The sequence below is a fragment of the Acinonyx jubatus genome, chromosome E3 (assembly GCF_027475565.1).
Source record: "Acinonyx jubatus isolate Ajub_Pintada_27869175 chromosome E3, VMU_Ajub_asm_v1.0, whole genome shotgun sequence".
Classification (NCBI taxonomy): Eukaryota; Metazoa; Chordata; class Mammalia; order Carnivora; family Felidae; genus Acinonyx; species Acinonyx jubatus.
This window is the reverse complement of record NC_069398.1, coordinates 15592324-15607131: the sequence shown is the minus strand read 5'-3', so window position 1 is coordinate 15607131 and position 14808 is coordinate 15592324. Positions and strand designations below refer to the sequence as shown.

The 14808-nt window shown below is 42.9% G+C and overlaps 1 long non-coding RNA gene across 1 annotated transcript in view; it reads right to left on the bottom strand.

Moving 5' to 3' along the window:
* LOC113596711 (uncharacterized) overlaps positions 1–14808 on the bottom strand; it is a 55257-nt gene that overhangs the window by 21413 nt on the left and 19036 nt on the right. The window lies entirely within an intron of this gene.

The window sequence follows — 14808 nt, the reverse complement described above, 5'->3', positions numbered from 1 at the left end:
TAATTACTCTGTAATTATATTCCAGTTCTGTCTTCTTGAACATATAAGTTGTCACAAATTTTAACTGCAAATAGCTACATTGTAATGAATATTCTTGTTTCTACTATGCCCTTCATATATTTTAATATAAATTTAATAAGGCAGAATTATCAGCTTGAAGAGTATATACGTTCTGAAAGTTTCTCTCCTGACAAATCAGTTCCCAGAAATGTTGAACTTATTATTTATATTCCTATAGTGGGGACATGAGAATACCCATTTCCATACAACAATGTCTGCTTTGGATTTTATCACTAAAACAGAAAGTAAATACTTAAGTAAATAACTGGTCTTTTGTCTCAAAAGCAATTAATACTTATCATAGAAAAAGTTTTAATTAATACGAGAGAGAGAGAGAGAAATCACCTACAATCTCATAACTTAAAAATCACCACCATCAACATGGGAGACGATATATAAGTATGGATGTTGTTGTTTTTAAATAAACCTGTAATTATGCAAGTTCTATATCAAGCTATTTTATAATTAATATTATGTCTTTGAAGTGTTATCACACTGCTTAAATAATTTGCATTTAATATGAGCAAAGCTGAGCAGTTTTTCAGACATTTATCATCTCTTAGTTTCTTTTAGATAATTGTTTATTCACATCTGAGGGTCACATTTCTGGTGAAATCTCTGTATTTTCCTTATTATTTGGGGGTTCCATTTATATACATAAAGGAACTTAACTATTTTCATGTATGTTGCAAATATTTTCCCCACATTTCGGTTCTGTTTTCAATTTTACATGTGCAGTGCTTTATATGTAGAAATTTCTGATGGTTACATAGAGGTTGTTTTCTTTGGCAATTGATCACGTAAAAATTAGAAATCCTGTCTACCTCAAGATTATGTTATTTTCTTCCGGTACTGAAGGTTTTACATCTGTGATCCAATGGGAGAAACAAAAAGTAGGTGCCATAGCCAGGAAAGTGGGCATTATGTACCTTCTTTTTCTGTGTTCCAGCCTGGTCCACGTGGTTTAAGTAATGTTGTGCACGAACATCTCTCAAATCCTGCCCCAGTTCCTTTCCACCTTTTGGGGTCACCAGAATATTAAAGATTTACCATATCTTCCTCTTTATCATGTCTGCAAATCCAAATATCATGCCGGTCATGCCATATTCCTCTGCCAGCACATTCCGTTCAGTCAAGTCTATTGATTCAAACTATTTTTTTTTTCTAAAAACAAGATATTCTCAAGTGCATACACCCAATTACAAAATCTCTAACCAAATATCTTTCTATATTCCTGTTATTCAATCTACTACATTTCCTTACTCTGCCAAAATAGATTTGTGCTGATCAACACATACCCATCAAAGGGTATCTCATGTAATAATGATGGTGTTTGGGTGAAAATATTAGGAGAGTTAGCAGGGAGCGGGCATAGTGAGATTAGCTTTAAGCTTTAATGAATTTGACGACATAAAAAAGACAAACTTTGCTAGTAAAAAGATACAATTAAAACAAATATTTAATATCACTAATAATCAAAGAAGTTTGCACCAAAATAATAGTGAGTAGCATTTTTCACCTGTAAAATTAGTAAAGATTACAGAAAGATAACACCCAGAGTCTGCAAGGGTATGATCAACTATGTGTGGCCACAATGGATGGGAATATAAAGACCTAAAATCGCATTTCTGGAGCCCGAGTTGGCAATACTTATCAAGAGTTTTTAAAGATCATTTGACTTGGTACTTCTACTTCTTTTTTCTAATGTTTATTTATTTTTGACAGAGAGAGAGAGAGAGAGAGAGTGCGCGCAAACAGGGAAGGGGCAGAAAGAGAGGGAGACACAGAATTTGCAGCAGGTTCTGTCAGCACAGAGCCCAATATGGGGCTCGAACTCGAGAGCCATGAGATCATGACCTGAGCAGAAGTCGGATGTTTAACCAACTGAGTCACCCAGGTGCCCCTTGGTACTTCTATTTCTAGAAAAGCAACCTAAAGAAATCATCAGAAGTTTATTCAGACTCTGCTACAGTTGTAGTGACCCCTAGGTACTCGGTACTTTAAATACATTGATTTCGCTATTAAATGAAAGATCCTCCCCAACCACCCTGGTCCCCCCCATCAGTAAGTGGCAGAGCGGAGAATGAATCCCCAAATCTGCGAGAACCCCAAATCCATTCTCCAACCATGAGTAAATTTCTTGTCTTCTGTCAGCCTCTATCTTCTAGCCGCTGAATGAACTGTCTGGAATACAAAGATCTCTGAGTTTCTTTCCATTTTAAGTAAGTAGATAGTTTTATGTCCCAGAGGACTTTGCCTCATCGCCGTAAGGGATTCAGGAAATCGCTGTCAGATGTCTTAACTGGTGGCCATTTTCCCACCATCTTACGAAGAAGCTGGTAGAATGAGATGGGGCAGAGGCTGCCAGTGACCCAGAGGCTTGGATCATGGGGACCCCCCCCCCAACCCACCCAAGCATTGCCCAGGACAAGTCCTGGAATTAAACTTTGGATCCCTAAGCTCACTTTCCCGGGAGGAAGTCGCTCCACACCTTGACCGCCCTCACACCACCGGCAACATTGGCCTCAGACACACTTCTCCAGATGGACGTCCAAGGGCACTGACAGAGAAGCTGAAGCAGTGGATCCCAAAGGGGAAAATACAGGACTCGCACCAGGGAAATTGGCTGCTTTCCCGGCCCTGTGACTTACCCGCTGGCCCTAGGCAAGCCACAGGACTGTTCCAGTCCTCCACTTCCTCCCCGGAAACATCGAGAAACTGTGGTGTGGACAGAAAGAGACAATGCAACTAGAAGCGCTTTGAAAAATGAGAAGCATTGTACAAATGTGAGGGGCTATTATGCAGTTAGGGAGGAATCGAAGAATCTAAAATTGTCTTGCATTTGAATAGTGTTTCTTATTTTGCAACATGCTCTTCTCATTTTGTCTTCACAGCCGCCGTGTGAGAAAGTAGGGCAGTTATTCTAATCTCCATTTTACAGATGAGGAAACAGAAGGAAAAGAGGCAGTGCCAGCCCTGGAAGGCAGGCATCCTGATTCCCAATCCCAGAGTCACTCTCGCCTATCTGCAAGCGATTTGCCCTTATCGGCGGTGCAGGTGACACGGACAGGACATTGGAGGACATTTGTCAGTAACGGGGACGGGGTGTCTGCAGGGTCTGAGCCGAACAAAGAGTAGTTGGCCCCCTAAGGCTCGTTTTGGGTTAACACATGGGCTTTCTAGGAAAAAGAGTAGAGTTCCAGGATTTCTGCATTGCAGTGGAGGGCAGGTTGAAAGCCCAAATTCAATAAATACTAAATGCTCAAAGAGACCCAGCATACATTGTTAGTAGTACGTGCCTCCATCGACAGTGTGACCTGCACTGTCCCACCCAGCAGGGGCAGCATTAGGCTGTCCCCAGAGCCATCTGCCAGAAAATTAGCATCTAAGTAGGAAGCTCGGGGTGAGGACTCACAGACATGTTTGATTTTGCCATTGAAACAATTATGAAAAGCACATTTCAGGTGCTCTGGCTTTTGCAGAGTGTTTCTGCGTCCCCGGGAGTCCCAAAATAAGCCTGTAAGGTAGACTGAAACCACTCTTAGAAGTGACTTATCAAAGAACGTGCAGTCAATGAGCTTTTATCATTTGAGTTGTGAGCAAACCCAACTGTCCCGTCATGTGACCGTGACAGATTGGATTATTGTCCAGGATACTCCCTTGGGCCAGAGTACCCTGGAGCCTTGGCCATTTGATTGGCTTTGCCTCACACAATCGTAGGGGCCAGTCCCAAACCAGGGCCTGAAAAAGAAGCCTGTGTTCCCACTACCTTCTTTCGCTCACATGACCTACCACAAGGAGGGCATGCTCTAGGGAGTGGCTGATACAAAAAAAAAAAAAATTAAAAATTAAAAATAAAAATAAAAAAATAATAATAATAGGGAGACATGTGGGGGTGCCTGGATGGCTCAGTTTGTTAAGCCTCCGACTTTGGCTCAGGTCATGCTCTCATGGTTCATGGGTTTGAGCCCCACATGGGGCTCTATGCTGACAGCTCAGAGCTTGGAGCCTGCTTTGGATTCTGTGTCTCTCCCCCCCTCCCCTATTCACATTCTATGTGTGTGTGTCTCTCTCAAAATAAGTAAACTTAAAAAAAAATTTTTTTTAAAGAATAAGGAGGCATGTGGAAAAGACCTGAACCCAACGTGCATCCTGGTGCTCAAACCATGGGGGCCAACCTAGCAAAGCCAAACAGTAGCTGAGCCGTGGATGAATTAGCACCAAACAAATAAATGCTAGGTATTCTTAGCTTCTTCATTATCATTATGCAAAATATTGTTGCAAGGCGTTGACCAACATCGTTGCCTTCACTAGAGGCAGTGATTATATATTGCAGGGCTTACTTGGATTTTTAAAAAAGAAGTCCTTTTTTTAAATTGAAAGATAATTAGCATATGATGCCATATTAGTTTCAGGTGGGCAAAATAATGGTTAAACACTATTCTATACATTATTCAGTGCTCATCAAGATAAGTATATGCTTCCTCCCTAAAAAAGGGATTCTTGATTCTTAATGGGGGCAGGTAAGAATTTCTCTATACGAAACAAGAAATGTTCCATTTCTTTTTCTCTCTTAAAGCAAATTAATTATGGCTCCAAGTTTCTAAGTGTTACGGTGATGACATGATCAGTATCACTCCGTACTAGACTTCGTCCCCAGTGTGTGGTCTCATATAAATATCCCGGGCATATGTATCACCAGACACATGGAGGAGGGGCCCAGAAAGCCCCCATTTTTTGCCCTGGCTCCTTCACTCCTCCAGAACTTCATCAGTTACTGCAAGTTCAGAAATCACAGTGGTGAGAGAGAAGGTTGTACTTTTTACCGATTGACATCATCCAGGATCTGACGGAGTTAAGCCAAGTGGAAATCCCTTGGATGATACTGAGTCTGACAGTAACAGTTTGAGGACCATGCAGTTTTGAGAATTTACGTCGAGTCGCGACGATATCAGGAATACAAAAATAACTCTCTGTTTCTCCATGCATTCGAGACTTCTTTTATGCCTCCCAGAAAATTTTTATATTTGTGTTTGCTTAGGTCCTGTATGTTTCTTCTTAAGTGTATTACTAAGTTTTTTACAGAGATTCCCCATGGCCAAGGATAAATGCCAAGTTCCTTTGCATGCCCAGAAATGTTCTTCACTATGTGACCCCTCCCCACCTGAGTAGTCTCGCCACACTCCGCTTGGAGTACTCACCCTTCCTGGTGGCCCCATTATGTTTCGTTCCCAGTGTATTACATGAATGCGCTCTTCTATTTTCTTGCTTGATGCTTTTTAGACACCTTCCTCTTTGCTTAGGATGTCATCTGACCATCTCATGCTATCCTTCAAGATCTAATTCTAATGGCACCTTCTCTTGAATGGGGGGAGGGGTCCAGGGCTAAACTGAGGCAAGACAGGTGCCCAGGATGCAGGATGCAGAATTTCGGACACTTACTCTCAGGGGCATGCGAATGGCTCCTTGAGGGATCTCATTTATCCTACCCTGTGCCTGGCCTCCCTCCTGAATGCTTTCCTTAATGTACTCCACCTCTTTCCCCAGAACAGATCCCTCCTCGTGCAAACTCTGTACCTTTCTGATTTACAACACTTAACCACACTGGATCGCATTTTCTTAGGACAGAAACCATGCCTTATCTTTGTGGCAGGAGCACCATGCGTGACATATTTGATGAATAATAATTGAATAACCTCCATTATATACAAACACTTATTTTGTGCCAGCCATGGGTCTAAATGCTTTACTGAATTGACTTACTTAGCTCTCACAGAAACCCAGATAGATATTATTATCCCGGTTCCGTAGCTGGAGAAAGGACTAAAAGCAATGAAGTTCATTGCAATATCACACAAGGTGAAGTGGTAAAAGCTGGGATTTGAACCCAGCTCCTTCTAATGCCGGACCCTACGTGCATCCCTAAGAAACATGAGTCTCATCACTGCATTGCAATGGATATGAATCAAGAGGGAAAGAGCATTTTTCTCATGTAATTCAGGATCTAAGACGACAAGGGCAGCGAGGCTTGATGAGATGCGGTGTCCCTTTGGCATATTGTCCTCCTGGTGAACATCCTAAAATGCTGAGTTCTTAAAAAGAAAAAAAAACGCTGACTTCTTCCCCCAAAGGCATCGATACTGGTAAGGAGACACGATCCTAAGTCTTGGTCCCAAATTTAAAAACAAAAAATCCAAGTAATGCTTTCGATGGCATTGACCAAGGACAATTACTGTCCAAAGGGATTTGAGCCCTATTGATAATCCAGCCAGAAAAATTCTGTCTCCTTGACAATGGGTCATTTGCCAGTCAGAGGTTATGGAGACACCTGTGCCTCTACCAGCGGCCCAGATCGTCAGTCATGAGCGGTGAGCACCAGACCTGGTGTATCACCACTTCCCTCTCTGCGGTGTTACTTCCCACGCAGGACAGCTACCCTGCGCTTCTGTCTTCTCTGCTGTTCACAGTGTGTAGCTGAAACACGCGTAGCTGTCTCCAAGGCTGAAAGACATTCATCACGGTACCGGTGGGAAATTGATGTCAAGCTGGGAGTCCTGAACTCCAGTGCCTGGAACAAATGAGTGAGCTCCGCCAAGTAGGGACTGGAGCAAATTATAACCCACATGCTGTATGGATCGTGCCTTGTTTAGTTTCTGTATTTCTAATGCTCTTAGGGTCTTGCTGGCCCTGGAGAGACTGCCCTGGGAAGGGCTAGGCTAATTCCTAGAGATCGTGAAGGACAAGCCAGCCCGCATGCCTTGCATAAGCAAACCGACCAATCCGGAGCTCACACCCCCAACTTTTCTGTAAGGGCTTCTTCATACGCTCTGGGCCGCCGTCTCCCCAGGACCAAGTACCAGACAAGTAAGGGCAGTCCCACACCCCGGAGCTGCTGAAATGATTCATTCTGGCCAATCCCAGGCCTGCGCATCCCGCCTTGTCTTTGCCTGTGATGCCACAATAAAGGATGTTGCCCTCATTTCCGCACTCCTTCTGCCTCCTGACCAACCCTGGTGTTCCCCCGTGTGCCCCTCCACCCCATGGCATGGCCTAGCATGGCATGGCCCTCTCTTCTGTGAGTGCCAGATTACCTATGCAGTGGCAGTTGTCTCCTAATCTCTTGGCCTTCTCATATCCCTGAATAATAATAAATAAAACCTACATTTTAAAAACACATGCCTATCGCACTGGGGAGCAATCCCTGTGCATTTCTAGCTGACCACTGCCGAACCAAAGTCCACCCAATATAGCAGACATTCTGGAATTTCGAGAGAAGCCAGAAACCCGGATGTTGTGCATCTCTGCAAGTTTTCACATCGATAAGCAATTCAGGCTTAAAATGCTGGGTGGTTCATGCATGTACCGAGACATTACAAGCAGAGGAAAACGAAAACTGAGTGAATGGAATAGCCAGACACAGTAGGTGCGGGACGTAATCTATGGTTTTCCATCCTCTACCTTATTGGAATCGTCCAGATTCGGTAAACACATCGTCTTAGACCTGAGGAATAATTTCCTTGATCATTGCAAAAAAGAAATATTTTGGGGCACCTGGGTGGCTCAGTCGGTTAAGCATCTGACTTCGGCTCAGGTCATGATCTCATGCTTCGTGAGTTCGAGCCCCGCGTCAGGTCCTGTGCTGACAGCTCAGAGCCTGGAGCCTGTTTCAGATCCTGTGCCTCCCTCTCTCTGACCCTCCCCTGTTCATGCTCTGTCTCTCCCTGTCTCAAAAATAAATAAAACATTAAAAAAAAAGAAAAGAAAAAGAAGTATTTTTCAGGCTTTTCTAACCTGACTCCCAGTAAGAAATACATTTTATATGACAACATTCATAGCTATCTACTTGGTTTTTTTTTTAATGTTTATTTTTGAGAGAAAGAGAGAGAGAGAGAGAGAGAGAGAGAGAACAGAGTGCGAGTGGGGGAGGAGCAGAGAGAGAGGAGGAGACACAGAATCCGAAGCAGGCTCCAGGCTCCGAGCTGTCAGCACAGAGCCCGACATGGGGCTCAAACCCATAAACTGTGATGTCATGACCTGAGACAAAGCTGCACGCTTAACTGACTGAGCCACCCAGGCACCCACTATCTATCTACTTGAAATAAAAATATTATCCCTAATACACATAATGCACTTTGGTATTTTCTATTCTATTCTATTCCATTTAATGTTTCTAGATGCTGGTCACTACAGACTATATTGATTTCACAGCTTGTCAGTGGATGTCAAAGTACAGCTTCTAAAAACAACAAGAATGACACAAATTTAGAGATTAGTGGTACCAACCCACCATATCACAGACGAGGAAACAGATTCAGAGTAATAGGATTTGCCCAATATTCTACATGGTGGCTGGCAGAGCCCAAACTCGAGTTAATCACCAGCTCAAGGCCATTTCCCTGATATATTTATGTCCCTGAATTTATAGTATATACGTGGTTTGTGTTGGTGTTGTTATCCGCCGGGGTTCAATCCAAGAAGCAGAACAGCTAGAAAACGCACATGTGTGCACATAAGCACACAGATACGAATTTTTATAGGAATGTGAATGGACACAGCCGAGGTAGGTAAGCAGTTTCTGGAAGGCTATTTGGGTGTCTAATGCTAGAGCCTGAAGTTCAAGAGAACAAGAAGCTGGACCCCATAAGCACGGACGGAAACCATGTCTGTTCTTGTGGTCTCGCACGTCAGCGGTGTGGACATCCTGCAGCGGGTGAATACCACACATGCAGCCCAGACCCCAGAGGGGGATCCAGGAGAAGGGCCGGGCAGCCCCTGAACCCGCCTGAACCCGCTGCTGCTTCCCCTCAGGCCTCTGAGGCTCCCACAAGAACCTCCCTTCCCTTTCATTAGTAATTTAGACAGTATGCTGCTGGTTTAATTTAAAAAATTGAATATCCATTTCTTCAGTTATTAAAATCAAGGATACAGGGTATCCGCAGACGAGAAAAATAGCATCCTTTGTTTTTATTACTCTCCCTTCTTGCTCGCCATTAGTTATTATCTGAAATGTTAAACTCGGGCTCTCATTTTCAAAATATGACCATTTTATCACCGGAGTCTTCGAAGGTCCGTTCACATTTGCACACTATCGGCTGACGGTGCTTACGTGTCTTAGCTCCATGCTCCATTCATTCTAGCACTTTCTGCCGGTTGTCTCTAGCCTCACATTTCGTCCTCTGAGATTTACTTACTTACTTCTCATCTGCACATGAGATGGATACATTCTTTATGGAGTTCATTTGTTGGGTTTTTTTTTTTTTAAGTTTATTTTGAGAGAGACAGAGACAGAGAGAGAGAGAGCAGGTGCATGTATGAGCAGGGGAGGGGCAGAGAGAGAGGGAGAGAGAATCCCAAGCAGGCTCCGTCCGCCAGCACAGAGCCCGACCCAGGGCTCCATCCCACGAACCCTGAGATCACGACCTGAGATGAAATCGAGAGTCTGATGTTTAACCAACTGAGCCTGCCAGGCGCCCCTCTTGGTTTGCTTTTAGCAAAACACTTCCATGGCCTTGCATATCTGGAAACCGCCTTTCTATTGCTTTTGAATTTAAACAAGGACTCTCCTTCTGAGTTACAACCTTGTCTTCTCAAAACCCATGCTATCTGGCATGATCTCCAGTATATATTAAGTGAGAAAGCAAGGTGCAGAAATGTGTGTGTACCACAGTACCCCTTACCTAAAAAAGGGGAAATAAAACACGCACACATTCACACACACACATTCACATACAGCCTATCTGATTAACACAGGTGTTGAACACAGATACGGTATATGTGAAGTTGTGCTAATTGACAAAATGTGTCAATATAGCATTATATGTTCTGTGTTGAATTGTGCTAAATTAACATAATTACTAATGCTATGACACAATGTTATAATAACACATAACATAGAGTTGCTGCTATACATATATTATTTTATGTTATTATAACATATTATTATACACCATTACATGTTAAAGATATTAAATTAACAGGTATAGTTAAACCCTAATGAAACTTAACACTTAAATGATTAAATTAGGAAAGAGAAGAAATACACTGGAGGAATCAGGAGTCGACAATAGACTTCTTAAAATAGACCTTGTATTATAGATCTGCCTTTGAAGCCCTGTTTGTATTTTACACAATCAAAAAACAAAATTAGGGGCGCCTGCATGGCTCAGTCGGTGAAGCAGCTGACTCCTGATATGAGCTCAGGTCACGATCTCATGGTTGGTGGGATCGAGCCCCATGACAGGCTCTTCACTGACAACACGGAGCCTGCTTGGGATTTCTCTCTCGCCTCTTTCTCTGCCCCCCACCATGCATGAGTGCTCTCTCTCTCTTTCTCTATAGTGGATGCACACACACATTCCCTCTCTCTCTCAAAGTAAATAAACATTTTTTTAAAAATTAAATACAGAAACATACACCCCCCCCCCCCCCCCAGTCTCTGAAAGTAAATTGAAACGGAGGAACCTAATTGTATACTCTGTTGGTGACCTAATCTCAGGTAGAGGAAATAGTCCAAGTGACTCCCTAATGGAATAGATCCAAAGGACAAAATATTGCCAAAAAAAATTTTAACTGTTTTTAGCTATAGCATTATGGGTGATAGTTTGGGTATTGTTATTTATTTCAAGATAACAATCAGGCAAATGACTAATCACATCTGTGTTACTGAGAACTGAGTTTTGGGTTTGGTTGAAAAGAGATACAAATATGAGATTAATGAGGTCAGACAAAATCCTTGTAGGCCTGATTTTTGAACTGGATATAAATGCAAGATATAGTTTTTCTTAAGAAATACGTATGTGCTAGCTCCGTCCATGGAAGAGTCCTAGAAATAATACATAACTCAGCAGCACTGAGCACCCCTGGTACCCAGACTGTGGTCTTTTTTTTCCCACTAAAAATGTGGGGGCACCTGGGTGGCTCAGTCGGTTAAGCGGCCGACTTCGGTTCAGGTCATGATCTCGTGGTTCGTGAGTTCGAGCCCCGCCTCGGGCTCTGTGCTGACAGCTCAGAGCCTGGAGCCTGCTTTGGATTCTGTCTCCCTTTCTCTCTTCTCCTCCCCTGCTCACACTCTGTCTCTCTCTCTCTCTTAAAAATGAACATTAAAAAGAAAAAAAAAAGGATCAGAGATGTTTGGAGAAATGGTTGATTCCAGATCTGGGACAGGAAGTGGACAAGGTAAGTGAGAGAACGTCTCGTCACAGAACACAACTGTGGAACACTGCTAAAGCTGTCCTTCCGTCCCTTTTGGCCCTTGATCTGAGGCCAGCCTTAATTTTCTTATTTTGCAGGCTGTTTATTCCTGCTTCCCACTCGAAACGTGCAGCATTCTTTACCTGTGAAGTTGTCAAGTCGTGTGTAGGTGTTGAGTTGTTCATTTTTCTGGTGTGTGATAAGATTGGAATTTAGAGTTCATCACGTTCCTCACTTGGTGGTACACCTTCTTTGCTTATTTGACAGAGCCCTTCTCTTGCTTAATGGGTTTACTTATTTATTCCCTTGGGTTTTCATATCCCTCCAACTTCCTTCTCCTTCCCTTTGACAACTGTTTGCACGTGTAAACGTTGCAGCATTGTTGCACGTGCCCATAGCGTTAATTCACACAAATGTCACCTTGCTGTGGACCTCATTTTCTGAGTGTGCACTGGTTTCTGATTGTATATGGTGTCACATGGTGTGCATATCATCCCTTTCACTTATCTGTGCCTTAGTGATTGAACCGAGAGTACCTTCAGATCCCCGCATCACCAACAACATGTGGAAGAACGTCCTCAGAGTTGTCACCTCAGAAACCTGTGTGACAGCTTCCCTGGAAAAGCATCCAGAAGTGAGAACCGTGCATCACATGGCACCCGCACACTTCATTTAACAATGTCTACTAATGTAGGGGTGCCTGGCTGGCTCAGGCGGTAGAGCATGAGACTCTCGATCTCAGAGTTGTGAGTTTGAGCCCCGCAGTGGGTGTAAAGATTACTTAAGAATTAAATCTTTAAAAAAAAAAATTTATGTATGTATGTATGTATTATTTTTATAGAGTGAAGGAGAGTGCATGAGAGGGAGAGAAGGGCAGCGGGAGAGAAGGAGAGAATCTTAAGCAGGCTCCGCGCTCGGTGCAGAGTCGGCCACGGGGCTCGATCCCACAACCCTGGGATGGTGACCTGAGCCAAAATCAAGAGTCGGATGCTCAACCGACGGAGCCCCCAGGCCCCGCTGAAAAGAGAACTTTTTTAAACAGTGTCTGCTGGGGTCTTCTCAATGGCTGTGCCAATCCAATCCTCACCAGCAACGCGGGAGGACCCCAGGGTCCCTGCCTCTGACGAGCCGTTGTCAGTCTCTCATCTTGACTGGATTCAGTTCCATCTTCTACTCTTGAATATTTTTTACTACTTTTGTTTGTGACGTTTCTCTGGTGATTGGAAATTATTCAATGGTTACAAGTACATTCTTTGTCCACTGTAGTCATCACCTCTGCTTTAATGATTCTTTTATTACTATTTTATAGTATTGCTCGTTCTTATTCCTTACCATTTTCTTCTGCAAACTGGAAACCTAAAATGTGTCCTCTTTATTTTCAATTCAATTTCCCTCTCTGTCAGTTCTGTACTTTACTGTGTCTAATATACTATTTTTAAATTTACCCTATTGTACAATTTCTCACTTTTGTGCAGAATTTCTTTTATTTCTGACTTGCTCACAGTCAGATTCTGCTTCACTAAGTTCCGACCAGGTTATTTTGAATCTCATGTTTCGTAGAACGCAAGCATTTTGCATTTTGGGTGAACCAAAAGAAAACTTTCTAAAACTGACCTGGTTTTCCTAGCAAGGTTTACAAGATTCTTTTTTATTTCTTGCTCTTTTATTTTACGTCGAATGTTCATATTCCTCATCTATTTTTCTCTCTCTTCTTAAATTTTTTTAATGTTTATTTATTTTTGAAAGAGAGACAGAGAGAGAATGTGAGCAGGGGAGGGCAGGGAGAGAGGGGACAGAGAGTCCGAAGCAGGCTCTGTGCTGACAGCAGAGAGCCCGATGTGGGGCTTGAACCTATGAACCATGAGATCATGACCTGAGCTGAAGTCAAGACACTTAACCCACTGAGCCACACAGGCGCCCCTCTCTTTTCTCTTTTAATCTGCCCTCTCTGGTGAGACTCCTCAATAGTCCTGGTTTTAACACCGAACATGGCGACTAAGCTATTTTTGACTTCCACGCCTTTCCATTTGGATGTTCCTGAGATATGCCTGTCTAACCCTATGTTGTAAGGCTGATAATAGTTCAACCCTTCTCAGTTAGTAGGGGGTTTCTTATGTTTAAAGGTCCTGAGGACTTTTTTCTTCATCCTTCATGTCCAGTAATGTCACCAGGATGTGCATTGATCATTCCGTATCAATATTTCCGGGTTTGTGTTGTGTTCTTCCAGTTTGCAAATGCAGATTCTCCTTTATTCAGGAAAGTTCCTTTCTATAACATTGTTGACTTTTGGTGATGCTGTTCCATTTGTTGTGTTCTCCTTTGTCCAAGCTGCCAATAACACCTCCGTTGTTCCTCCTTTGTCCGCCATGCTTTTCTAAGTCTTGCTTCATTTCATTTAGTTTTATTTGACTTGAGTCTGTCTTTCACGTTCCCAACTATATTTTCCACCATGCTAACTTTTCTTGCTGATGCTTCCACCCTAACTTTGAATGATTTTATGGCTTTGTTTTTCTCCTCCATGCTTCCCCCCGCCTGAAGTTCTACTAAGTCACTTTCCTTCTTCTCTTGTCTTAATACATTTTCTTCAAGCCATTGTATGTCTTACTTGATTTTCTTTAATTTACTTGTTTTGTAGAGAAGTGTTTGTATAGTGTCCCCCTGTACAGTAAAATTTTTCTAAGCTGTGGTATACATTTGACTTCTTAATTTTATTCTCCAAATTTTCTTTCTCTTTGAATGGGAGTCACTTCTGGAGAGAGCACGAGCTAAAGGATGGTGTGGTGGACAGACCAGGAGAGTGAACTACGGCAACCAGCCACTGGGAATCAGGTATTCTGCCTCAAAACGCTTTCTTACCAAGTGTTTTGGACCCTCCTACCCTTTCTATCAAGTTTTCTCCTCCTTCCAGTGGTATCTCTGCATATGTGGTTGGGAGAGATTGTCCTATTTATCTTGCAGTGATATACCGTATCTTCTAAAAAAATTTTTAGAAGTTTTTCAATGCTTATTTATTATTTTTTCGACAGAGAAAGAGAGAGAGAGAGAGCAAGCGGGGCAGGAGCAGAGAGAGAGGGAGACACAGAATCCGAAGCAGGCTCCAGGCTCTGAGCTGACAGCACAGAGCCCCATCCAGGGCTTGAACCCACTAACCATGGGATCATGACCTGAGCCGAAGTCAGACACTTAACCAACTGAGCCACCCAGGTGCCCCCGTACCTTCTAAATTTTTATCTCATGATTTAGTGTTTATTTTTCTTCTGTCTCCTTCCGTGTCTCCTCCTCTCTACCACACCAGCATCTTGCTTCTTGTAAATATTACATATACCTGGGCATACCTGCCCAGTTTCCAAACCACCCTCCACTACTATGTGGCGTTTGAATGGACTCAGGGATGATTCTGCAGCCCACCCATACTCCCAGTCCGCAGACACAACATGGACACTTACATTCGGAAAGCCCTACATGCTGATTGAGATCTATAGAGGTGCATCTTTTCCACATATACAACCTTGATTTGGCCCGATTTCACTATGTTTTGTGGATAGTCTTCATAGGTTG